This window comes from Onychomys torridus, chromosome 16, assembly GCF_903995425.1.
Source record: "Onychomys torridus chromosome 16, mOncTor1.1, whole genome shotgun sequence".
NCBI classification, from domain to species: Eukaryota; Metazoa; Chordata; class Mammalia; order Rodentia; family Cricetidae; genus Onychomys; species Onychomys torridus.
The window spans coordinates 39,707,387-39,733,941 of NC_050458.1; the positions used below are offsets into that span (position 1 = coordinate 39,707,387).

The 26,555-nt window shown below is 48.6% G+C and overlaps 1 long non-coding RNA gene across 1 annotated transcript; it reads left to right on the forward strand.

Moving 5' to 3' along the window:
* The first annotated feature begins 8,774 nt into the window (after positions 1-8,774).
* On the forward strand, positions 8,775-26,262 carry LOC118597256. The gene is made up of 3 exons (XR_004946788.1): positions 8,775-8,883; positions 15,263-15,398; positions 26,208-26,262. It is a non-coding gene; the product is annotated as an uncharacterized LOC118597256 (long non-coding RNA).
* Positions 26,263-26,555: the final 293 nt, after the last annotated feature.

The window sequence follows — 26,555 nt, forward strand, 5'->3', positions numbered from 1 at the left end:
TGAGTGGAGGAGCTCAGCTCATTGACTTGCGCCTTTACTAAAGCAAGCACCTGATGGAACGCTCATGCTTTCCTCTGGGCACCGATCATACTGCATCCCCACGCTTGGGACCCTGGCTGTTTAAATCTCTACCAATTTGAATGGCCTTTCCAACTCTCTTGTGAAGTGTACTTCAAATTCCAAATATCTGGGCCTTTTCTAGATAAGATTGTTACTTTGATTCTGACTTAACCTTTTTATTGGCGAGAGAACACATTCTGTTTGATTTCAGGTTTTAAAGATGTCCTGTTCATAACCAGTGCTTGATGAATCTGTGAGTGTATACACCTGTGTGTGGTGGGTATGTGTTCATGTGGGTGGGCCTATATGTTTGTGGAGGCCAGAGGTCAATATCAGCTCCCCAGCTGCTCACTCTTTGGGCTACACTGACTAGCCAATGAGCTCCAAGGATGACCCTTCTGTCCCTTCTTCCTCAGCACGGGGGGGGGGGGGGGGGGGATTACAAACACATGACCTCATGCCTGGCTTTTTAACCCCTGTGCTGTGGGTCGGAACTCAGGTCCTCAATTTTGAATGGCAAGCCCTTTACTGAGCCATCTCTGCAGCCCTGTATGGTGACTTGTGGAGCCACATCCACTCTCCTGGTGCCTTCCTGAAGGTCCGCTGGTCAATTCCATTAGATGTTATCACTGAGTTTCTACAAAAGCAGAAAGTTAGTGAGGTTGGGTGTTGAAACCTTTCAAAGCATTTGTGGATTTTCCCGTTTTTCTTAAAACTCAATACACCTTTTCCTTCCTCTTGTTTGGTGTCTACACATTTAAGATCATCTTGTTATTCTGACAACCTCCCCTCTAAGGTATTAAGATGACCTTACTTATTATTTTACCTTACCCTCTTTTTCACTAATATGTTTCTGGTGTCTACTATTCTACTATTCTGGTATTACTGTGGCCATTACATCATCTTTTTTTTTTTTTTTTAAATCAGAGTCTGAGTGACACAGGAATTTTTTTGTTTTTGAGCTGAGGATTTAACCCAGGGCCTTGTGCTTGCTAGGCAAGCACTCTACCACTGAGCTAAATCCCCATCCCAGGAATTTTTAATTCATAATTACATGTGACTTTACATTTAAAGTTGGATTCTCGTAAGTAGCAGACAGCCACGTTTTGCTCTTTCTTACCTGGCTTGACAATGTCTGCCTTTCTTTCGGTGCAATGCAATCCCCATGCAAGTTGCTGAACTGCAGAGGTCATCCCACATCCCTTACAGAGAATGCTTTCCTCTGTGGGGCTGGATTTAAATCTATGACCTTGCTGTGTGTTTGGCTCATCTGCCTCTCTTTCTGTTGAATATTTTTAGGATGTCATTGTCGCCCTCCAGTGAGCTTCTTGGCTCTAACTCTTGGTCTTTTGCTCTCTGGTGACTCAATGCTTGCCATACTTGTGTCTCATTTACTGAAACTCACCTTCAGATAACATCATGTCACCTGTACTATAAAATGCCCCCACCAGCCCTTCTCTCTCGGCTTCTCTCTTCTTCTAGCCACACACTTGTCATCTCTGTGTCATGGCCCTGCCCCCCATCATAACTTCCACTTTATGCAGTGAGTTAGCTGTGAAATAGTTTGAGAGAATTCTTTATGGTCCCATTTTCGGTTTGCAGCACACTCCTCTTTCTGTTCAGACTCAAGTTTCCATCTGGTGTCAGCTTCCTGCTATCCGCAGGACTTCCTGTAGCAATTTTTGAAGTGTCATTGTGCTGGCGATATCTCCTCTCGGCTTTTGTTTGTCTACAGAATTACATGGTGATTTCGTTTCTGAAAGGTTTTCACTGCATATAGATTTCTAGATTGACAGGGTTTTTTTTTTTTTTCACACTTGAAAGAACCATTCTGTTGTCTTCTAGTTTGCATAAATCATGACAAGGATTCGTGATTATTCTTATCTCTGATTTTCGTTACACTCTTTCTCGAAACTAATTTCTAAAATTTCCCTTTGTGTCTTAGTGAGGATGATGGTAGTTCCAAAGGTGATGGTAAAAATGGTGGTGGTGATTGTGATGGTGATGATGGTGATGATGCAATGTATGTGTTTTCTACTTGATTTTTAAAAGATGTTTGGGTTTGTGGGAATCTCTTTAATTGACAAAGCTTACCGCCATTCCCTCAAGCAGGCCCCCCATGCTTCTCCCCAACACACTCATCTTCTATAATCACAATTATCAGCTACCAGATAGCTGATATTATCCCACAGGACACAAAAAACCTGCCTTCAGGTTTGATGTTTTATTATGTTTTGCTTCATACAGCTTGCTGCGTCTGAAGGCTTACCATCCTTTTTCTTGTGTCTCACCTGTTGTGAGTTCTACCTGGTGAATTCTGTGTCACATCTTGACTATATTGTTGAGACCTAACCGTTCTATATGACATCTTCTGCCATCCATTTCCTCCCTTGTGGTTTCTGCATTTCACTTCCATCCATGAGCCTGTGAGTCCCATTCGGTGATAGTCTCCCTGCTTTTCTATTCCATGATTCCATGTCCTCCACCTCCAAGTGGGTGTTGTTGAATTGTCTTCCTCCTGGAGGTGGACCAAAGCTTCCAGCTCCTTCCAGCTCCTTCCTGTTCACAGGTAAACTGTGCACTCGATTTTCTTGGGTGCTGGATTTTGTTACATACCTTTATAGAGTCTACCTCTGTCAGTCTGTGATGTTGCCTACATGGGAACTGTTTACATCCTCTTCCTTCTTAGTCTTTGGCTCACTAAGGTTTCTTTCAGGGCCTTTGGGACACTTACCAAGTGTGCCGTGTTTCCAGCTAGCAGGGAGAACTACTCTCTCTGGAAGCCCTGGCATTGCGAAGCTGTGGCCCTATGCCCTGCACCAGTTCACAGGGAGTAGAACCTCTCTGCAAATGACTCCCTACTCTCTGTGTCTCCACCCTCCACCCACTGTCAACTCAATGTAGCAAAACTTCTGGGTTGTATTGGGTCCCCTGTCTGTGCTGCACCCATAATGTTCTTCAGGTGGGTGGGGAGAATAAGGTAGGTCTATCTGTCTGTCTGTATTTCTTCTAGGATCGGTCTTCACTGCCTGCCTGACTGTCACTGTCTACAAGTATCTGCTTCTCTTTTTTTTGCAGGCTCCCAGGGTTTGCTTTGTCCTTAGTGGTGGGTGAGTAATCCCAGACCTTGTCACTCCTCGTAAGTAGAAGTGGGATGGGACTTTGCCTCCTGATCACAGAACCTTCTACTTGTCCTCAATGAGCTCTGAGATCTTTGCAATGAGAGGTGTTTACATGAGGCATCGTCAACCCTGGTCTGTTGGAATCAGTCAGAATACATTCTGATGCCTGAGAGAGGCCACCTGTGGTGGTGTACAAGAGATAGGTGTGTTAGCCATTCATGATTGTGAGAAAACTGCCAGAGCCATTGATAAAAATGGCAATCCCGATCCGTATGGGAAACACCCTGAAATGGCCACATTGCCACTCTGGACTCCCTCTTTGGATTCCTCACTATGGCTTTCTGCCTTTCTGCAGCAGGGAGTCCAAGGTATTCAGCCCTCTCTCTTCAAAGTACTCCCCACTCCAGTGGCTCTCATTATTCTAGAAAACACTGTGCTCCAAGCCTTCCGGCCACTCCACTCTCCTCCTCCACTTCGTCCCATTTCAGTTCTCTGCTCCATAAACTCTTGATCCCCATTCCTCAGCTAAAATGGCCACATTCTTTTTTATTGCCCTAAAATTGCCTTAAATCAGTCCTCATTAGACTTTGGTCCCTAAACATCAGCGAAGTCTCTCCTGCGTGGCCCTACGTGTGTTAGGCACATTCTTATTTGATGGATCATAGAATTTCCACAGAAACTCTGAGAAGCAGGTTTTACTCCAGGCGAGTAGCCGATAAAGATAAAAGGCCATGACTCATCTCATTTATGGAGCTTTGATCCTTATCGTCTCTCCCTGATTTATGGCTCTTTGAATCCGTGGAGAGACAGTCTTTCTCCAGTGTGACCTTGGGTAATTCCATGGGTTGGTCTAGCTTATTTCCTCCACTGCAAAGCAGTGGCCCTGCACACAGTAGCATGGTGTGGTGAGAACAGAGGGCTGGTGCTGGGGGATGCCTTTACCTTTCCGACTACAGGCTGGTGACTTCCAGCATGAGGCAGGTGTGAGTGAATGGCTAACCCTTTCAGCACAGGGATAACACTGGGTGCCTGCTTTCCTAGAAAGTGCTGGAGTTGCTAGACAGTTCCACATTGTTGAACTGAGAGGTGATTCCAGGGTCACTGAGGGTCACCCAGGGTCCCTCATGCCCACATTCCCTCTTCAGACACAGGGCCTTGGGTACCACCAACAAGAACAGAGTGTCTTCAATAAGGATTTCTCTGTGCATCTGAACAGTGTCTTGTGTAAGTGACCTAGTCAGAAGTCATCAATGGTGGTAATACAGTTGAGGGATGACCCAGTGGAACTCGAGAGTTCAGGCTACTTTTCCTAGATCACAGAGGCCTGGGCACCAAGCTAGCTGCCTAATTCTGATTGTTTTTTTTTTTTTTTTTTCTTATGCTACATACTGCTAGATTCCTCCATAGGAGGGGCTGTCTTCCACCCTGGGGACAGGACACATCCTCAAGGCACATGGGGAAGCCCCTCCAGTAACATGTGACCTAGCAGAGGCCAAACATGTAGTAATATTCCTTTGATAACCACATGAAATGGGAATCCTGGGTGCAGAGCCCCGAGTCTGGGCTGAAAACGGAGGCTCCATGTAGGTGGAAGTGCACTTATGGTCACATGCTCGTATTGACCCAGTTCTGGTGGTCCCTGGCTGGAGGCAGTACAGCTTAGTGTGCACATGAACTGGTGACTTTTCTCCCTGCTCTAACAAAATACCTGCCAGAGCAACTTAAGGGAGAAAGGGTTTATTCTGACTCACAGTTTGAGAAGGGATATGGTCTATCTCATGGCCGGGAAGGCATGAATGCTGGTGCTCAGGTCACTTTCTCTGTTTTTTTTTTTTTTTTTAATGCAGTAAGGACCCCCAGCCCATGGGATGATGCCCACCCACATTCCAAATGGGTCTTTCCTCTTCAGAGGAACTGTTCTGAAAATACCCCCATAGAGATACCCAGGAGTATGTTTCCATGGTGATTTGAAATCCAGGCAAACTGACAATTAAGATTAAACACCACAGAGGTGTCTGCCCTGGCTCCAATGTTTCCAGCTGTGCAGCCTTGAGGCGTCTACTGAACTCCCCCACGCTTTGTCTCCCCATCAGGGACACACGGCTGCCCAGAGCCCCTCCCACCTCTGACCGCCGTGAGCTCTAGACAGGTTCCTCATGCATGCGACTTCCCGTGATGAATACGTAGCCTGTGCTTCCGTAAATGTCAGCCTTCACGGTTGTTTCAGCCAGCCAAGGCGGTGAGCGGTCAGTGGGAACAAACCCCCACCACCTGTGCCAGAAGAACAATGGGGCAGAACAAAGTCGTTTATCTCTGTGCTTGTCTGTATCAGCTCCAAGAGCCCTCAGGTCTTTTCTATGCGGGCAGAAACTAGGTTCCTCTGGGACCAGAGGGTGGACAGCACTCTGAGTAATTCAGTGAGTGTTTGGTCCCTGTCTGGACCATTGCCAAGCTGATTAAGAGATTTAAATAGAGCCTGGTGATAATGGCAGCACCCACTCTAGCCTTGCATGCCATCATGGAGGGTGTCCACTGTGGGGTCATGCCATGACCCAAGCAACCAAAAGCTACACACACAGGCATGATCACACAGCGGCTGGGAAGGAGCATACAGATGAACTACATTGTTATGGCCTCTGCTGGGGCCTCTAGGCTGCAGTCAAGCATGGAGCTGGCCTGAGCTCTTAAGGAGAGTTCTACAGCAGAAGAGCCCTCCCCTGACCCCCTCAAGAGGCTGTCAGAATGCATTGCCTTATTTGTGTGGTCCTGACATCCTGCTGGCTGTTGCCTTGAGCCCACCTTGGTGCCTAAGGGTCACCTGTAGCATCTGGAAGATTGTGACAGTCCACACAACTGTGACCTTAGTGGTCCAGTGAGGGGCAGTAGGCAGTCACATTCAATGTGACATCGCTACAGAGAGGCATTTGTCACCTTAGCTGTATTAGATGACTAGAAGCTAGTCATCACTCCACACACTATTGGGGAGGGCAGAGAATCATGGTTCAGGCAGTAGGAGGACCCCTCCGAATTAGAAACATCCCCTAATGCCAGCCATGCTCCCAAGAAAACCAAAAGAAGCCCTAGTTGAGAATCTCATGCTGGACTGCCCCCACATAAGCCCCTTCCTCATCCAGTTGCCCTGCAGGAGCCCTCCATGAGTGCCATAAGTGGGAATGAACAGTGTCCTCCAAGGATGTCTGTAGCTGGCACTGCCTGCCTTCCCACTGCCCCTTTTTGGAAGCACAGTTAAGTGGTGTATCTCATCAATGAGAAGGAAAGAGAGCTGAATAATGAAAAGCCAAGCAGATGTGCCCAGAAGCCCTCTACCAATATGCCAGTGCCCAGGAATTGGAGAGGTTGGTGCTCTGGGTGGGACCATTCCCCCACATGTGATGTGTGGCATCATCTCACAGAAAGGCTGGCGACTGGTCCTTGCTGCTGGGACCAGCAGCTGCCTTCCTAAACACAGCCGTCTGGAAGAAGGGCTGGGTCTTTGAGGCCATCACTTAGTCTGGTGATAATTGCCAGCATTCACGTCTCTGTGGCAGGTAGGCTTTCCCGTGCTTTGCATACACAATTACATTTTAATCCTAACAACAAAGACTAAGAGGTTTAAATGAATTTCTGGGAGGCAGAGAGCAAAGGGAATGGGATGCTGACCTAAAAGAAAAAAAAAAGGAGGAAGCTGTAGTCCAGGCCAGGACCTGTGGTAACAGATGTCCTGGAATCTAAGGGAGGCAAGAGGCCCACAGGATGCAGGAGTGGCTGAGCCTGATGGGCCAAGACAGACACAAGGGTCATCACTGAGTTACACATGGGACAACCTCCCTGGGGACAGTTCTCCAGATCCTGGGTGTGCACACAATCTGGAAGGCTTGCAACAGAAGCCAAGTATCCTGCAAGCTCACTGCAGCCAGCACAGGAGCCATGACTCAGGCGGCCACCCCTCACAGCAACCAAAGCTAGGTGGATGCTAGCAAGAAGTACATTGCCAGGGAGCACAAGACTGGTAACTTCACAGAGACTCTCACAGCACCCACTCATCTTCATGACCTCACTGAATCAGTATGGTCCTCAGCTGAGTCAAAAGCCAGTTTTGAGAAGCCATACGCAGGAGGCACATGCGATAGCCCTTATTCTTGAATTTCCTATGCAAATAGATTACCAGGGCACCAGAGGGACGGACAATGAAAATAGACAATTGCCCCAGAAGCTCGTAAGGCCAGAGGGAGCCAGATCCAGAGAAGCCACAGACTAGGACTGCCAGAAAAACCCAGCGAGCATCCCAGTTCAGCACTGGGGCTCTGGAATAGGCTGTGGCCCTGTCATAATGCTGCAGGGTAGGAGACAGGTTCAGAACACTTACGAACACAGTGCTCAGAGATGCAGGGATAGCATTGTGAGGAAATAGATAAGGGACATTATGAAACCTCCAGGAGGCCAAGAGCCAACCAAGCCTGGGGCAGGGGGAGGAGGGGGAGATGGGCTGACACAGAATGTATGAACCTTGTTTCCAAATGGGAGAGAAACAGCCTTGGAAAGGAAGAGCTTGCAACATGCCAGGTGGGACAGATCCAGACTCATAGCAAGGACGAGTGTCACAAAGTTGTCCCACACCAGGACAGAAAACAGCAGCAGCAGTGCTAGGGACTTGCAAGAGAGGGAAGAGTTGTCTGCAAGGAAATGAAGCACACCAGTGCCCATTTTCTTCTAAGCAGCTGCACCTTGGTGGATTCCATTCCCAGCTAATGTGAAGCATAGACTCACCCAGGCCCCTTGCATCCCATGGACCCTGTTCACAGGGGAGCAGTGGATGAGAACCATTTTGTTTGATGCCCTTTAGGAAGCAACTTGAGAATGTTCTTCAGGAAAACAACAGGGAACACAATCTAAAGAGGAGAGTGCAGAATTGGTCAGAAGAGCAGAGGGCAGGATGGAAAGCTTAGGGAAGAACACGGGTGGAGGGAGTGCTTTCCTGTAGGAGCTAGGGGACTTCTGGATGGAGGGAACCCCATGTCATGCACACAACAATGGAGTGTTGGGAGAAAACACCTGAGCTGTGAAAGGCAAGGGGGACAGATGGCTCAAAGGTGGCAGGAGTCTACCATCCTTTGGAACAAACCCAAGGGCTGGGCATCCAGATAGCTTAGCAGGTAAAAACTCTTCCTTGAAGCCTGAAAACATGAGTACAACCTTTAGAACCCATATATAGGTGGAAGGAGAGAACCGCTCCACATTATTCTCTTCTCGCTTGCACATGCAAGCCACAGCGCGTGGCCATCACACACAAGAACAATTGTTTGAAAGGAGGAGGAGGAGGAAGGGAGTAGAAGGGAGAGGAGGAAGTGGAGGAGGGGGGATGAGGAGGAGAAGGAGGAGGAGGAGGAGGAGGAGGAGGAGGAGGAGGAGGAGGAGGAGGAGGAATGGCCATAGGTCTCAGACAACAGGCCAGCAAAACAGAGAAAATAGAGCCCAGATGGGCTGGGTTTGTTTGCAGTGGTTCTGTGGTATGGGATGGTGGCCATAGAGAAGGGAGCCCTTGTGACCTACCAAGAAGACAGCCTCCATCTCCTCCCCTTAGGACCACATCTCTGTTACTTTTATCATCACTGTGGCCCAAAATCTGACAAGATGCAACTTCGAAGAGGAAGGTTTGATTTTGGCTTTCAACATGAGGGTGCAGTCCACCATGGTGGGAAAGGTAAGGAGTCCAGTACAGTTCCTGCCTGTCGCTGTGGGAGGATGCTTGGGTCACATCTGGGTGCGGCAGGAAGCAGAGAAGGGGGATACTGCATGGAGCCAGCTCTCTCCTTTCCGTTCTTATTCCATCCAAGATCCCAGCCCATCAATGGTGCTTCCACATTCAAAGCATATAATCTGTATATAATCATCTCTGGAAATGCCCTCCCAGACACAGCAAAAATGCCTCATTAATTCTCTTCAGGTGTTGTCTTAATTAGGGTTTCTATCACTGCGTCAAAACACCATGACCAAAAAGCAAGTTGGGGGAGGAAAAGGTTTATTTGGCTTACACTTCCATATCATTGTTCATCACTGAAGGAAGTCAGGCCAGGAACTCAAACAGGGCAGGATCCTGGAGGCAGGAGCTGATGCAGAGGCCATGGAGGAGTGTTGCTTACTGACCTGCTTCCCCATGGCTTACTCAGCCTGATTTCTTACAGAACCCAGGACTACCAGCCTAGGGATAGAACCACGAACAAAGAGCTGGTCCCTCCTCAATAAATCACCAATTAAGAAAATGCCTTCCTTACACCTGGATCATATGGCAGCATATTTCTCAACTGAGGCTCCTCCTTTTTTAGATAACTCTAGCGTGTGTGTTCAGTTGACATTAGACTAGCCAGCACAGGTATGTTCAGCCTCTTCACATTGGAATGGGCATATTGTTATTTACAAATTTCATGATTGAGAACAGTTGGTGTAGAGGGGAAAAAAGCAAAAAGTTTCCCATAATGTTTTAATTAAGGTTGTGATCACATGTTGGGCAAAACAGAAAGCTGCCGCATAGGCTGCAGGCTGAACATGTCTGCTGGGTGTTTCTTCTTTTAATTTCATTTTCATTGATGTGTCTATGTGTGTCGTGTACATCATGAGTGTGCCTGTGGGGGATAAAAGATGACATCAGATCTCCTCAGACCTGGAGTTCCAGATGGGTGTGAACTGCAGGGCATAGGAACTGAACCCATGATCTCTGGAAGAGCAGCAAGCACTCTTAACCTCTGAGCCATTTCTCAATCCAGCCAAGTTGACAAGGGGAATCAGCCACCACGGTGGGGTCCACCTGGAGTTTTCGTTTCTCCCTTCTAAGCAGAGCATTGCTTGGGGCACCTGGTCTGGTGGCAGAAGCCAATGTGAATGTTAAAACCCAGATGTCAGAGAAGGGGCTGTAGGTATCAGTGAGCACAAGCAGGAAGCAGAGCCAAACAGGGAGGAGCTGTCTTTCTTAGCGGTGTGGAGGCCAAGGATGATAGGCAGTGGATGGCAAAGGAAAGGGAGCATACGCTGCAGATATACCAGCTGAAAGTACTAGATGGGAGTGCCCAGGACTTGGGGTGCAGGGAAGGAGAAAAGCAGGTTGAAATTCACTCTCATGTTTTATTGGTTGAATTAAATAATATATTGTGACTTGGTTTTAGTAAGGGCAGTGGAATAATTGCCAAGGCCCACAGGTAAGAAATGGAGATGTCTATTGCCTCATTAGTGAAGGGTCACCAGCTGTAACCTCAGGACACGCTTGCTCCAGAGTCTAGACATTGCACTGGGATAAGCCGGATGCACTAAAGAGTTTTAATGACACACTGTTTGATGAACTCAGGAAGTGACAGGGGAGGTGACAGTCCATGATAATGAGTAAGAACCCTGGAGTATTGCCCTGGAAACAGCTGGCTGGCATCCGTGTCCCTTAGAGTTGGCACCAGCTGAGACAACCAGTTATACCTGAGCCAGAGAAAGTGCTCAGGTCACTGAGGGACCCATGGGGGTAGGGTGGAGACCATGACTCCCTAGGGCTGGAGGTCCTTCTCCCCTGAGACCCTGCTATCTGCTGAGCCTGTGGGTTCTTCCTAAGTGTATTGCACTGGGGAACTCAGGCAGCAAGAGGAATGTCTAAGGCTCTGGAGTCACGTTCATGGCGGGTCTTCTAAGGTCATCCTTCCCGAGCTGCTCCTACAGAAACACTCAGTAGCGCTCCTCATTAACACCCTAAGTATATGCCAGTCAAGTTGGCTATCCTAATTAACCATTGCAGACATCGAGGGTGCTCAGCTATGGTCCTTCTTGCTAATCTGACTCAGTTGAGCTCCAGAAATTTGAGAGGTGAAGCCAGGAGAAGGTTCTGGAACTGACTAAAGCTTGGCCAGGCAAATCTTTGTCATCATACACAGAAGGTGTGTCTCAGGAAGAAGAGAAGGGGAGGCGGGATGAGCTCTTATCAGAGTGTGCAACACACACACACACACACACACACACACACACACACACACATATACACAGAGCAGGTGGGGTGGGGGCTCCTCAGAGTTGTAGCCCTTGGGGCTGCTGTAAGACTGTGATATCTTTGTGCCATATTTTGTTCTATTCCCTATGAATGAATGTGGATATTAAAATCAATCATGGGGAAAAATGAAAAGGATCTATCTGGAAAAGGAAATCCCATCATGTCCCTTTGTGGGAGATAGTCCTGGGCTAACCTTCCCCAAATTACCATCAATCCCACTCTACAGACACAGAAGGGGAGGCAAGATTCTTCGAGCTGCCCACAGATCCCACCAGCCCTGGCTGGAATTCCCCATGTCCGTGCCATAGTGCTCTGGAGGACTCCCTTGTGGGCTTGAGAAACACACAACAAAAGCTTGTGCTTTTTTGGGTTCTTTTGTCTTATGGAACTAAAAAAGAGGAGTGTCCAGGTGACCCTCCAGTCTGAGTATCTGCTATGTGGGGTGTCTGATGGAACTGTCTCCCCAGATTCATCCCTTGAAGTTCTTACCCCCCCCATCACCCCAGAGTGGGGATGGATTTGGAAATGGGGCCTTTCAAAGGGTCAAAGGCGGTCACTGTAGCAAGGCCTAATCTAGTCTGACTGTGTCCTCCAAAGAGGACCTGTCTATGGACAAGCACAGGACAACCATGTCGGGACACAGGGAGACGGCAGCCTCCTACAGGCCTCATGGAGCAACCTTGGGATGGCCGGCCCTAGACCTTGACATCCATCCTCCAGAATGGGAGGCAGTGCATTTCTGGTGTTTAACCTGTGAACCTGTGGCCCAGACTACATTCGGCTTAGAGAGAGAGAGCTGTTCCAAGAAGGCTCTGGGTGGGGAAGAACGATCTAGGGAGCTGGAGAAGGGCGTGGGAGGCAACCGCATTTTAATGAATGTGTGTTCTCATCTTCTGTGTTGTCTTTGGGATTTTTATCTTGGAAATGAAATTTAAAACACATGTGGGAGGTTTAATGAATTGGAAATATCTGCCTCATGGCGGTTCCAAGGGTGGGGAGGGAAACAACCCAGCTAAAATTAGAAGGGAAAGTGTTTGTACTATTTGGGAAGCATTATAAAGCAGGATGCTAAACTCAGTTCCCCCCAGGTTGGCTGGGTTGGGAATGGACCAGCCACTGGGACAACACTCGTGTCCTGGCAGCTCTGTCATGGAACCCAAGTTAGGAGGCAGAAGGTGAAATTCACCAAGATTCACACCTGTAGAAGATGTGGCAGCATCGATGTTTGCATTTCCCTGCCCAAATGCCACCCGAACACGGTGCTGGGTGAATATTTCATGATGTTTTGACAGAGGGCTAATGAGCAAAAGACAACAATCTTGAAAAGAAGAACCTTCAGAGCACAGACGCAGGGCAGCCAGTGGCCAAGAGAAGTTGCACAAGAGGTCAGCACCTCAGTGAGGAATTGCTTACAGTCATTCACTGTGGGGTAGCAGCAAATGTCGGCGGGAGCAGATTTATTGTCAACGTCACCAAACGTGGTCATTGCCATGGCTCCATGCAACATGTGGGTGTCCGTGTGACAATCCACTTGTGACCAGGTAGAAGGGGGCAGGGGATGATGTATGGTATTCTTCTGACAAGATGGTCCTGGAGAGATGGCCAGGGCTGTGTGTGGAAATGTGTATACTGAGATGGACATTTAAGGGACATAGATCCATTCCTTGTTTGTTCATCTGCCACCACACCTACTTTCTGCCATGAACTAGTGTGAACACGTGTGATGAAGTGACAAATGGAAGTCAGTGTTGTCTCTTGCAGTCTCAGCTGTCTCTGAGTGCATATAGAGATGCTCTGTCTAGGAGCATGAGGACCGTGGGAGTGAGAGGGTGGGTCCCTTTAGAGAGGGACCTACTTCCGAGGGTGGGTGTATCTGAGGGAGAACAAGCTGACCCTTTGGGAACTGGGTGGAGGGAAGCTGAGGGATGGCCAGGGACACCATGAGACTCTCAACCCATCCAGGGACCAGTCTTTTTCCATCTGTGCCCCAGGAGGCGCTTGCAGGAATGAAGCCACCATCCTGTGCATGGGTTGGACAGGAAGGAGGGTGTTGGAAACAGGGGCAGGCAGTGTAGGCTTTCAGCAGAGACCCAGAGGAGGAGCAGGACAAGTCACTGCAGAGCAGGAGTGTGGTGAGCAACTGGGGTGGGATGAGAAAGTGTCCTCAGTCAGACCTCCAGAAGCTGAGATCAAGCTCAGCATGTGCTTTTGATACGTATGTACGAGAGGAAGGGGGGAGAAGACAGCACACCCCAAAAGTGCCAGTGTTCATCTCTGTAATTACAGACAATCTTCTCCTTCCATTGTTTGCTTCCCAAGTTCTATATTGAGCAAATATTGATCGTGTAATCTAAAGAAATGGATTATGAAGAAGATAAAAGTAGCTCACAAAGCCTCCCCATTTCTGTCTTGCTGGATCCAATCAAGCTGGCCACCCTGGTCTCCTGTAGGTGGGCAGCTCTGTCCCAGCTATCCAGCAGCTCTGTAGGCCCTGCAGGACTTCCCTCAAAGCCTGCTGGTCTGAATGCTCACCCTTACTTCCTATGAGGTATCAGGGAGACATTGTCAGGGTGTGTACCCTGACAAGGATACCCCAGCCTGACAGGTTATACCCCAGCCAAGCAGTGTACACACACACACACACACACACACACACACACACACACACACACACAGAGAGAGAGAGAGAGAGAGAGAGAGAGAGAGAGAGAGAGAGAGAGAGAGTTATGCATCGCCACACAACCTTGCAATGCATACTCAACTATACATACATACAACACACACACACACACACACACACACACACACACACACACACACACACACACACAGCCTTGTATGCCTAGCCTCATTCACACCAGTTGCAGAGGTGGGCAGTGAGACAGGTAAATATGGTGAGGATGAGCAAGTTCCCACTCCTTCTGAACCACCCAGACCTTGGGGTGACTCAAAGCTTCTCTCTCTCTCTCTCTCTCTCTCTCTCTCTCTCTCTCTCTCTCTCTCTCAGCAGTGGGGGACATTGCACCTGTTTCCTGGGGCTGTGGTATTCAGGTGTCAAGGAGGTCTCAGGTGTCCTAGAACATGACATGTACAGACATGGAAGACCTGTAGTGTAGTGTTCATAGCTGAAGCAGGTACTGAGGGAGACATACCTCTAGGACACACAGGCCCTTCCTGCAGAGCACAGGGGCATTTGGGATGCTCACCGGAGAAGCTGCTAGCCCCTGACCCCTGAGGGGCATGGGTGTTAGAAGGAGGAAAGGTAAGAAGTGATCTCTCAAGGGATCTCCCAACACAGGACGGGACAAGGCAAGCTATGTTAGAGCTGCAGTATCTTCAGCCATTCTGGAGCTTGGCTGTGGAAAAGCATGGCCTGTCTCCACCTCAAAGGATCTTTAGGAGATGGTGAGCCTCTGCCTCCTTACACCAGCGGTGTGAGCTCAGGCAAGTTCCTTAACCTTTCTGTGTTGGGCTTGTTGAGAATTAAGTTGAACAACACTTTGATGATCAAAATAGCCTTTGAGATACATCTGTGGCTTCCTGGGGGGATCCAAAGGGTCCTGACCAGCCTCTAGATGGCCCTCAGTAGCTCAAAGAGGAGGGGAAGAACCTTGGAGTCTGTCAGTGAGGCCCAAGGGACAGATGCTGGCAGAGAGGCAGGGACACCCAAGCCACACTGTCGCTGCTTCTGGATAAGAAATCTCTCCTGCACAGACTTGGGTGAGACCACTTGTTATACTGAGTCTTTCCACTCCAGTGTCACAGGGGGCCTTCAGAGGGTGATCAAGGGTGCCTATCTGGCCAGATCCCATTTTCTCGAGGAAGAGGAATTAATAGTATTGGTTGCAAGTCTCACTTGGAAGTTTTTGGAATGTTGCCATGATGTAGGGACTTGAGGCCATCAAGTGTGATTGGAACATGGGGCTGGAGATGAGAGGAGGGTCAGGGATCACCCAAGGCTCCCTGAGAACAGGAGCTGGCACCCCATTGGAGCACACCCTGGTGAAGCACAAGTGGGACTGGAGAGGCGTCCCCTGGAGCTGACCTTTGTTCTGTCTTCCAGGCACCGCCCACTGCATGGAAAGGCAGGCACAAGTAGCCCGGGTGAGGTTGCAGCAGATGCAAGGACATCCACAGCAGAAGATGATGGCCAACAGTGACAGAAATGGCGATGATTCTGGAAGTCTGGACTAGAAAAGGTGAGGGGGATGAAACCTAGCCTGAGTCCTGAAGTTACACTGGGTAATGGAGAACCCAAAGTTGGGCTGAGGTCAGAAGGCAGTGTTTGGAGACCTGGATGATTTCCATACTGTGTGGAAGTTCTGGGGCCCAGGTAGAAGCCCTGTGGAGAGGTACATACAAGCAGGGAAGGAGATGGGTGTGGCTTAATGAGAAGTATCTTGGAGGAAGGAGTTGATCTAGGGAGCGGGGGTCCACAGGATCTCTGGGGAAGAATGGGGAGAGCAGCAAGTCAGCTGCTGTTCTGAAAGGGAAGCAGGCCACTCCGATAGAAACACTGTGTTGGGTCAACCTGCAGAAAAAGGGTGGAAAGCCACAACATGAGTGCAGCCACATGTCCCCCCGCCCCGAAGAAACCCCAAAGAATCCACACACAGTTCAGCCATGCGGAGCCTTTTGCTTCACGACATCACTGTTGGTAGGCAGGAGGAAGGATGTGCTGATGGTAACTTGGAGACAACAGCACTGTCAAAGGCCATGTCAGGAGGACAGAAAAAAGAGTCATCACCCGGGGCAGGTCCCCTATAAGCCCTAAAGGGTTGTATGCAGGAGTTCAGAAGAGGATAAATCCATAGAGGAGGTAGGTTTGCTTAACGATAGGCTCAGGCAGTATTTAACAGCAAATGAGACAATAAAACATGTAATTAGCAGATGTGCGACACTGGCTGCCAGGGTGACGGTGGAAGGCGCCAAACCCAGTGGAGATTAGCAGATGAGTCGTCAGCTCGTAAGGGAGCTAGCAAGAGGCAGGTGGGTTCTGGAGGAGGAAATGGCGGGTGGGGGCTGGCTCGATGAGGCTCAGGTTGGAAGGAAGGGGTGTGAATCCTGCACTCTGCTCATGGCCACGGGCATAAAACGCTGTGTGCTTATATTTTTATCATGCTATCGGGCTCCCGATGGCAGGGATCTCATAGGTAGGCTGTGAAGACGCAGCGGAGTGGAGACTGGTGGGCACTCAGCAGACTGCCTAGTCTAAGGCGCAGTGGATACTATTATCTTAATACAGCTCATTGTCTTCAGCATCCTTACCGCCATCACCATTACTTCTTTAATTTTTATTTATTCTTTGTGTCTTTCACTTCATGCATCTTCATCCCATTCATTTCCGGTCCCTTCACATCCTCCCTCTGCCCTAGCAACCTCCCCTGCAAAATAAAATAAAATAAAATTTAAGAGAAAAAAAAAGAAAAGAAAAGAGGAAAACAAAACGAAAAGGGAAAAACAATCTCCTCATGGAAGTTGTAGTGTGACAGTGTGAGTCACTCAGTAAACCCTTTTCTCCATATATCTTGCAAGTGTTTGTTGCAACGAGTCACTGGTCTGGTTGGAGGTCTCTGGTTTCTGCTACACTATCGATGCTGGACCCTCACTGGAACTCCTCTTGGATATCCTGTTGTTGCCCTGTGTTGTGGAGATCCTGCAGCTTTGGGTCTGCAGGATTGGTCCCTTCATGTGCTCCAACAGATCACAGATGGCGTGGATGTTGGGGTGGGCCAACTCAGAACCCTGGTTCTGGGCCTGGGTAGTTGCAAGGTTGATCAACCACCAGCTCTCCCTTGTCCTCAAGGGAGCCCTCTTGTATTGCCCTGGAGAGTCCATCTCTTGCAACATGGAGCAAGGGGTGGGGCCAGTTCTTCTGCTTTCATGTCCTCAGGGTCAGTTCTCCCACACCTACACCTTCAGGGCCAGCTCTACTGTGTTGCTCTGGCATGGTATAGGGGCCACTCTTCTGAGTGCTACAGCTGATGAGGGACAGGAACAGTTCTGCTCTTGTGACCTCGGGGCCAGCTCTCCCACCTTCCTTAGGCGTTGATGGGGGCGGGGCATCTCTCCCCTGCCTATGCTGCCACATGACAGATGAGTAATGGGGACAGCTCTTCCATGCTCTTAACTTTGGGGCTGGCTCACCCACACCTCCACCAATGGGGTTGGCTCTGTTGTGCTGCCCAGGCAAGCTGCAGGACCTGCTCTCCCTAGTGTTGCAGCTGGCGGTGGGCAGGGGCAGCTCTCCCGCTCATATGGCCTCAGGGCCAGCTCTTCCACCTGCACCACCATCACTTTTGTGGGTACCAACATCAACACTATCACTGTTAACATGAACGCCATCACTGTCACTGTCACCACCACACGGTTGACACCATAACCATCATCATTGCACATCATTATTTCACCATCAACCACCTGCACCACCATCAACACTATCACTGTTAACATGAACGCCATCACTGTCACTGTCACCACCACACGGTTGACACCATAACCATCATCATTGCACATCATTATTTCACCATCAACCACCTGCACCACCATCAACACTATCACGGTTAACATGAACGCCATCACTGTCACTGTCACCACCACACGGTTGACACCAGAACCATCATCATTGCACATCATTATTTCACCATCAACCACCTGCACCACCATCAACACTATCACTGTTAACATGAACGCCATCACTGTCACTGTCACCACCACACGGTTGACACCAGAACCATCATCATTGCACATCATTATTTCACCATCAACCACCTGCACCACCATCAACACTATCACTGTTAACATGAACACCATCACTATCACTGTCACCATCACACTGTTGACACCAGAACCATCATCATTGCACATCATTATTTCACCATCAACCACCTGCACCACCATCAACACTATCACTGTTAACATGAACGCCATCACTGTCACTGTCACCACCACACGGTTGACACCATAACCATCATCATTGCACATCATTATTTCACCATCAACCACCTGCACCGCCATCAACACTATCACTGTTAACATGAACGCCATCACTGTCACTGTCACCACCACACGGTTGACACCATAACCATCATCATTGCACATCATTATTTCACCATCAACCACCTGCACCACCATCAACACTATCACGGTTAACATGAACGCCATCACTGTCACTGTCACCACCACACGGTTGACACCAGAACCATCATCATTGCACATCATTATTTCACCATCAACCACCTGCACCACCATCAACACTATCATGGTTAACATGAACGCCATCACTGTCACTGTCACCACCACACGGTTGACACCAGAACCATCATCATTGTCACTCTCATTCACACTCTGAACACCATTATCACCACCATCACCACCACCCCTGTTAGTACCATTACCATCCCTTCACCAGTACTAGTACCCCTGCCAAGTCCGTAATTGTCCTCATCCCTCTCGATACCATCAAAATCACCATCACACAATTGATGCCATCATCACTACCATCATCACTATTATCAGCACAATCAACATCCTTATCATCACTCTCATGATCACTATCACCAACCCCATCACATCAGCATCACCACTATTGCTACCATAACCATCATCATCACCAACTTCATCATCACTACCACCATCATCAAGACCTACAGTATCACCCTCACTATCCCCATCACTATGACTGTTGACCTTGACGTCAATGGTGGTCATATCATCATGACTGATATACCCTTGCTTTCATCATAGCTGTCACCACTGTCACTACTGTGATGTCATCACTATCACCATGATGGCATAGAGGCTGACTACACATCTGTGCCAACCCAATCATTACGCATATCGCTGTCTTTGCTGTCACCACCAATATTAACGACACTGCTGTTCCCAGACAAGGAGCAAAGGGACCCTCAAGTCTTCTAGGAACATCTGGACACTGAGTCTCGCTGTACACAGATTGTCCCAAGAAAAAGGAAGAGGGCCACATGACTTGTCCAGTGCTACAGAGCATTTGTATGGCATTGGTTGTGGACACCAACTGTGGGCGCCAGCCCCTGCACCTGTCATAGCCACTTACCACATGCTAATATTTGCATCTCTCTCTCTTGTAAGTGAAGTCAGGAAGGAGACAGAAGCCCTGCAGAGTGTATCGTGTTCCCCAGGAAATTCCCAAGCTCAGGCCTCATGAGGTCCCTGGGCTTTAGAGAGGAAGGGAGGGTGAGGTCACCGCAGGAGATGGGGTTAGAGCAGGGTTGGGGTACAAGGATGAGAGAAGGGAGGGTGTGGGATCAAGGTGGGGCCAAGTCATCCTCTAACCTCACTAGCTGGGTGGCTTTGGGAAACTCCATAGTCTTTCTGTGCCTCCAGAACCCCACTTTACCGAGAGCCAGTGTGGGATAGGACAGGCTCCCAGTATATGCTGCTGATCTCCTCTCACCCCTTTCTTCTGAAGGAAGCAGAGGGAGCCTGGAGTCTGTCCTCACTACCACCCCAGGCAAATTGAGCTCTGATGATCCAGAATCTTCCTGGCAAGCCACTAGGGCTGTGGGATAGGACAGCCCTGAAATGTACCCCACCTCTGCATTTGCGCCTGGCTCACCCCATCAGGGTGCAATTGGATATTCATCTTTGTTCCTATCAGGCACTCATGAGGGGCCATTATGTGGAGGAGGAGGAAGCTTTTCCAGCGATCAGCAGGGAGAGGGGCCGGGAGCCCCGGGTGAGAATCAATTTGAGCTGGGAAGGGCTGACCATCTATCTCCCTTTGCCGGTAATTTAGGCCTCTGAACAGACAGAGTAGATAGCAGCGGCTGCTGTGGTGACCCGCTTGCGCTGAGGCTGAGGAATGGCCATATTTCCATGATGCTGTGGAGGGGGAGGAGAGGAAAATGGGCCTATCTGAAAGAGTCATGTCTCCACTCCAGATGGACTCTGAAGAGGTGGTAGTCACAAGTCCCCACTGTGACCTTCTTAAGGTCACTTCCCTGTGGTGACCTCCAGGTGGCCTTTGGTTTATGGGATCAATATTATGCAACAGCAACAAGGGCAATCAATAGGGGTAGCTCTGTGAGTGGCTTCTGCCCACACAGTCTATGCAAGCTAGACCACAGCTGCCCCCCAATCCACTCATCATCCTCAGTATGCCCTGGCTTATATTGCTCTCTGTGAGCTCCCAACCCCAACATCCCCAGAAATCAGACCCCAGAAAGGGCCCACTCTATTAACACAGCTGAAACCTGAAGGCACAGGAAAGGGTGAAGCCTGAAGAACAGTTAACTGCTATCCAAGGTACCCCTACTAGGGACCCCCAACTCCTCATTAGATTCCCCAGGCCCTCTGGGTCCCCATACCATACCATGTCTTCTACCATCACTATGGCCTCATCTCACACTAGGAACCCCAGTTAGTATCACCTCATCATAGCTGATATAGCCCCCACTTGGGTAGGCATTGGAGGAAGAGCTAAGGGCCAGAGGGGTTCAGTGACTCACCAGGGCCCCTAGGGTTTCAAAATGGAGTAAGGTAAATCCACTGAGCGCTCTGACCTAATCCCAGCAATGAAAATAAGCAAATAAGTAAAAACCAAGGCGGGGAGTGGAGGAGAAGGATGGAGTGAAGCAAGAAACCCACACACTTTGGGACCAATGAGGGGCTAGGCAAAGCCTGCGAAGGTTCTTGGGGGAGGGCAGGTACACCTGTTCCCCTAGTCTGCATCACACAAGATCTGCCATATCAGACTGACTCCAGCAAATCATAAAACACCATAGCACTTCACGATAAAGGTGACACAGTATGTGGGGGTGGGGACCCCTAGTACAATTTACCCAGAAAGCCAGCTTCTGTCCTTAAAGTACCAGACTGATTCTTGAGCCACAGAGAGCAGTAATTCTGCAAACCAATTATGTGCATGTGTGCATACACATATGTGGATGTGTGCATATGTGTGCATGAATAAAGACTAAGGACCAGTATGAGACATTGCCTGAGGTTGCAGCAAGCCCCAGGTCTGAGATAACCTCAGCTGGCCTGGGTAACTGGTGGCCCCTGGGATGCACACTGAAAAGTTTTCAGCTCTGAGTATTGAGCCATTAAGGCAAGGACACTGAGAACCTGCAGGAATGCAATGTCCTCCACCTACACTAGCTTCCCATGAAGGCTAGCACAGAGCAATTGCCAACCAGGGCAATGTTATTGGTCCTGTCAGCCACCTTTCCCAGGAACCTCATTTCTGACTCTGTATCCAGCAAAGGAAGGACACAAGTTATCAAGGTCACAGTATGCCCAACAGGAACCACCCGGCCTGGCTATTGCTCTCACTCTGGTGTTCCCTGCCCCAGCCTCATAAACTGTAGGCCTAGGAGGATATAGAGGCAAACCAAGAAAGGGACGTCTGGTGTTGATGGTGGGTACAGTCTCAGGATCTGTCCCATGAGGCCTCATGAGAGCAGAGACACGTGACTATGGTATTAGGGCACATGAGCTATTGGCAAGGGAGACCCAGGGGAGCCATTGCTGAGGTGAGAGGCTTCTGCTTCTCCAGATGTCTTGAGGTATTCCCTCATGTGAGCCATTGCCAGCTGACTCCCAGAGACCTTTGCTGGGTGGGTGGGTGGGGCTTTTAGGGAACAATGACAGCAGAGAAGTAGCCTGAACAGGAAGGTGGAGGGAGGGCTGAAGGGGTCTGGCCTGGGTAGGGCTGGTGAGAACTGGTAGATCCTGTCCTCACCTGTCATCTTGATTAATCCAGCTCTCTGCTCCCCCAAATGGCAGTGGCCAGGGGTAGGTCTGGGCATGTGTTCCTCTAAAGTCATCCTCACAGGCCAGGTTTCCTGTTCCCTTCTAGCCCCAGGAGCAGTCACGTGTCTTGTGTGCTGACTCACACAGCCTCTTTTCACCTTGACTCACACTTGTTACCAGGGACAGAACTTGATTTTTAACACACATCCACAGCCAATCTCAAAAATATTAGCCAGTAAAAATGTCTTTCCGGCAGCGGCGGGGGGGGGGGGGGGGGGGGCTCCAAGAAAAAATTTTCCATGTCTTACAAGAATGCAAATGACTTGCCTGGTGTTCATTAAGACTCTTCCACATGCCTTGTCTTGTAAGGCAGGAGCTCTAGGCCCTGGGCTGACAGCTGAATGGGAGCTGGGAGGACCTGGGGTGTCTCCCTTTCCACTCCCTGCATTCAGCTGGAGACCTTGAGAGAGAAAGATTCTCCAAGATCACATGATCTCCTGCATCCCAGAGAAAGACACCACCCATCAGCTGGCCTTAGGGAACAGAGGACCTGGGACACAAAGGACATGGAAGGACAGAAGACCTAGGAGACAAGAGGACTCAAGGCACAGAGGACCTTAGGACACAGAAAACCCAAAAAGAGACTCCTGACTCGGGTGCCTCAGTACCCCTGGAGGAAGAGACTATCAAGAAGCAAAGATGACATGACTAACCTTGGGCATGGATGCAAGGTTGGGGAGCAAGTGCAACATTCCCTCATTTAGGACCGTATCAGCATTGGCTGGGGGCCGACCCTGTTGGCCTATCGCCGCCTGCTGCATGGTAGATTTAGCCTTTGCTAGTTTAAAAAAAAAAAAAAAGGTTTCTGGGCTATGCACTGCTTTGATAGAACTGCTTCTGATAGTTGATGGTACACATGACTCCAGACCCAGAGCTGGCGGTAAACTGTACCACCGCCATGTTGGGAAGCTGAGGTGGGCGGAGCCAGCAGCCACAGCGGTGTTTCAGTCTTACAAAGATGGATATTACACAGAAAATCTGGTTTATGTTGTCTTTGGAATTTTTAACTACAGAAAAAGATTTGATCATAAAAGCTGTTGAGTTAAACAAATATGTAAATTTTAAAGGTACCTTGACTTCAAAATTTGGATATAAGGATATGTTGCTTTGGAAAGGAGTCTCTGCTTTTGTTTCCACAGAAAGCCAGAGGCTGTGGATTTGTTCCAGATTAAGATATATCAGGTTTGATCAGCCAAGACCACCTGAAAGGTCTCTGATGACACCATGGCCCAGATGATCTGACATCCAGAATGATTTCAAGGCAACTGGCTGAGAGGTTCACCCTAATGGACTACTCCATAATCCTAAAATTTTCTTTGTGTCCCCATAAGATACAGCGCCCCCCTCCAGCAGGAAGTAGTAAGAGAAACTACGCCCACATTCCCAAAATTATCAAGTTGGCTTTGGAGATAGAATTGGCTCACTCCTTCTCTAAACCCAGACATATTGCTAAAAGAAAGGGTTAAGAGATTCTTGTGTCCCAAATCAGAAGAGCCCTCTGGTGTGGGACAGAGAAAAACCAATATTTTTCTTTAAAGCAGGTTGATTATAAATGTGATCTCTTTCTAAAGAAGAAAAGGGGATATGATACAGATATAATAGGATGAAAGGATAGATTAAGGAACTTACTTCTAAAGAGCAACAACTTGTTTAAAATGTTTTACATTGGTATAGATTTTAGTCTATTGATACAAACTTAAAGTTAATTTTGTTATACTGTGTGCATATTTCTAATCATGTTTAAGGTATTATGTTTGTATAGCTCATTTAAATTGTAATGGATAATTAAAAATAGATTAATAACTGGTCATCTATGATAATCATACTCATAGCCATGTTAGTTAAGTCTTCTAGGTATACACAGAGATATTTCAGATAGACAGGTAATCTTCAAACACTTCAAAGGTCTACAGAATATGGCATTTAAAATTTAGACTTTCTGGACAGTGAGACATGTCTGCTCCTGGCAGCACCGATTTACTTCAGAGACAAGGATGGGCATTGAAGACACTTCATATCTTATCTTCACCTTGGCAAAAATAGCCATTTGGGCAAGAAACTGTTCTTGCCTGGACTGCTTGATCAACTGGACATGCAGGACCCATAGAAAGGTGACCACTAAACTTTGTTTGACAAAATGGTCCTTCAGGTTCCTGCTTCGCAGAGGAAACTGCCAGACATTCTATAGGACACTGAGAGAAGTGACCAAGAGACTCTAGCCCTGTGGGCTAAAAACAGATGCCCCAACTTTACAAAGGAACATTAGGTGACTGTCCAGGCTGCCAGCTGTCTCTGTCTGCTCTTGCAAGACTCCTGAAAAATACTTACATCCTTCTCCCGGTTTTCAGGTAATATTATATCCTTCTGAGGTCTTTGATGTGGTTGAAGACTAGATAGTTATAATTTCCTCAGTTATGATACAAGATAAGTTAGATATAAAACCTTAGACTCACAAATATAAGATAGATAGGATATCTTCTTTAATATTGTAACTGTAATTCTTGCTTGATAATTGTTTGTTATATGTAATTGTAAAAGTTAAAACCTTCCTTTAAAAAAAAAGAAAAGGGGAAGTGCTGTGGATATCGCTCTGTGTAAATAAAGTTCTGATTGGCCAGTGGCCAGGCAGGAAGTATAGGCGGGACAAGAGAGAAGAGAATTCTGGGAAGTAGAAGGCTGGAGGGAGACACCGCCAGCCGCCGCCAGGAGAAGCAACATGTAAAGACACTGGTAAGCCACACGCCATGTGGCAAAGTATAGATTAACAGAAATGGGTTAATTTAAGATAGAAAAGGTAGATAATAAGCAGCCTGCCATGGCCATACAGTTTATAAGCAATATAAGTTTCTGTGTGCTTTCTTGGTTGGGTCTGAGCGACTGTGGGACTGGCGGGTAAGAGAGATTTGTCCTGACTGTGGGCCAGGCAGGAAAACTCTAACTACAGCCGCCTGCAGAGGCTTGCCTTGGGCTGATTTTCTTCCAGGACTGCACTGAATAGAGAGGACATGTCCTCTTCTTCTGTGCTGGAATCTGAACCCCTTCCACCTTCTCAGAAGCTCGGGTCCATTAGGAGGATTTAGTGGATTCTTCAGAACTGAGACACAATCCCCAGGCTGCAGATGAAGGGAGACAATGGGTGGTAATGAGTAGAGTAACCTCAAGGGAACACAGAGCTGTGCAGTTGGGAGCGTGCACTGCAACCCTAAAGCAGGATCACTCAGCTCACCTTGGAGCAGAGGATGCTCAGAGGGACTGGCTCTTGAGAGACCAGGCAGCTGGGAGATGTACAACTAAGTAGAAGCTGAGACAGTACCAAGCTTCTAACCAAAGGTGCAGGCACGACCTGGGATTAGAGGATCCAGATATGGATCCAGATAAGGTTTTAGAACATTCAGTCCATGGTTTCTTGGCGCTGTGAACTAGGCAAGAACATCATGGTGGTGGAAGACTGTTCACCTCATGGCACATGGGAAGCAGAGAGAGCAGAGCAGCTCACACCCCGGAGGACAGGAAGCACATTAGGGCATTAGCAGGAAGTGGCCATTGAGAGATTCGGCCCCCAAGGATATGCTCTTACCTCCTCTGACCAGCTCACCCGGCACAACATCATGATCTAACCTCTCTGAAAACACCCTCACAGATACCACAGAGGTGTGTTTCACTAACTTCCCTGGAGTGTCAATCAACTCATGATGACAGGCAAGATTAACTACCACATTTTGGACCTGGTCAGACAGGTGCATGAGCACGTGAGCAGGAGAGTCATGGGACACAGGAAGACCCATGCTTTTGCTTACTTAATAAATGTTTTACTTCAGACTAGTTTGGGGGTCTACAGACATTGGTTGGGACTTCCACACATGCACCTGGCACATGACTATTCATTTGCTGGGTTTCAAAGGCTTATTGTCTGTAAAGTACCAGTGTTGATGCACACTTAATGATGGAACTTCATCCTCTGCCCAGGGTCCTCCCCTCCCCCACCTTTCCTGATACTCTCTTCTGTTCCAGGACCCACTGTGGTTGACATATGGCAGGTAGTCTCCCTATTTCTAGGTCGAGTGAGAACTCTCACATCTCAGAAGGTGCCTGGCACCTCTCTGGGACAGTCCTTCTGTATGAGAAGGTTTACTGACTCTACTGCCTCCAAACTCCACCCCCAGGAACCACAAGGCTGGTATTTTTCTTTCTGTATTTTTCACTCTGTGTTACAGATGACCCCCAAAGTGAACCTGAGTTGAAATACTTCAAGCGCACAAAGAGCACAGTAAGTAAGCATCGGTCCCCACAGCCCACAACACCACTTTTTGTATCCCCCCACTCACCGCCCCATCTTCCCTCTGCCCCCTCTCTGCCCTCCCCGCCCCCTGCTGCCACCACCCCATACTCATGGCCTGTGCTCTTCACCTGCTCATGCTCCCCCTGGCATCTGCAGAAGTCAACATTGGGAGCCAGCCTTCTTGGCTCACAGCCCCCATGATCTCCTCCTGTCAGCACACAGACAAACTAGGAGTACGGTTGGCCTGAAGGCATTGACCCTCACCAAAATAGCATCATGCTGT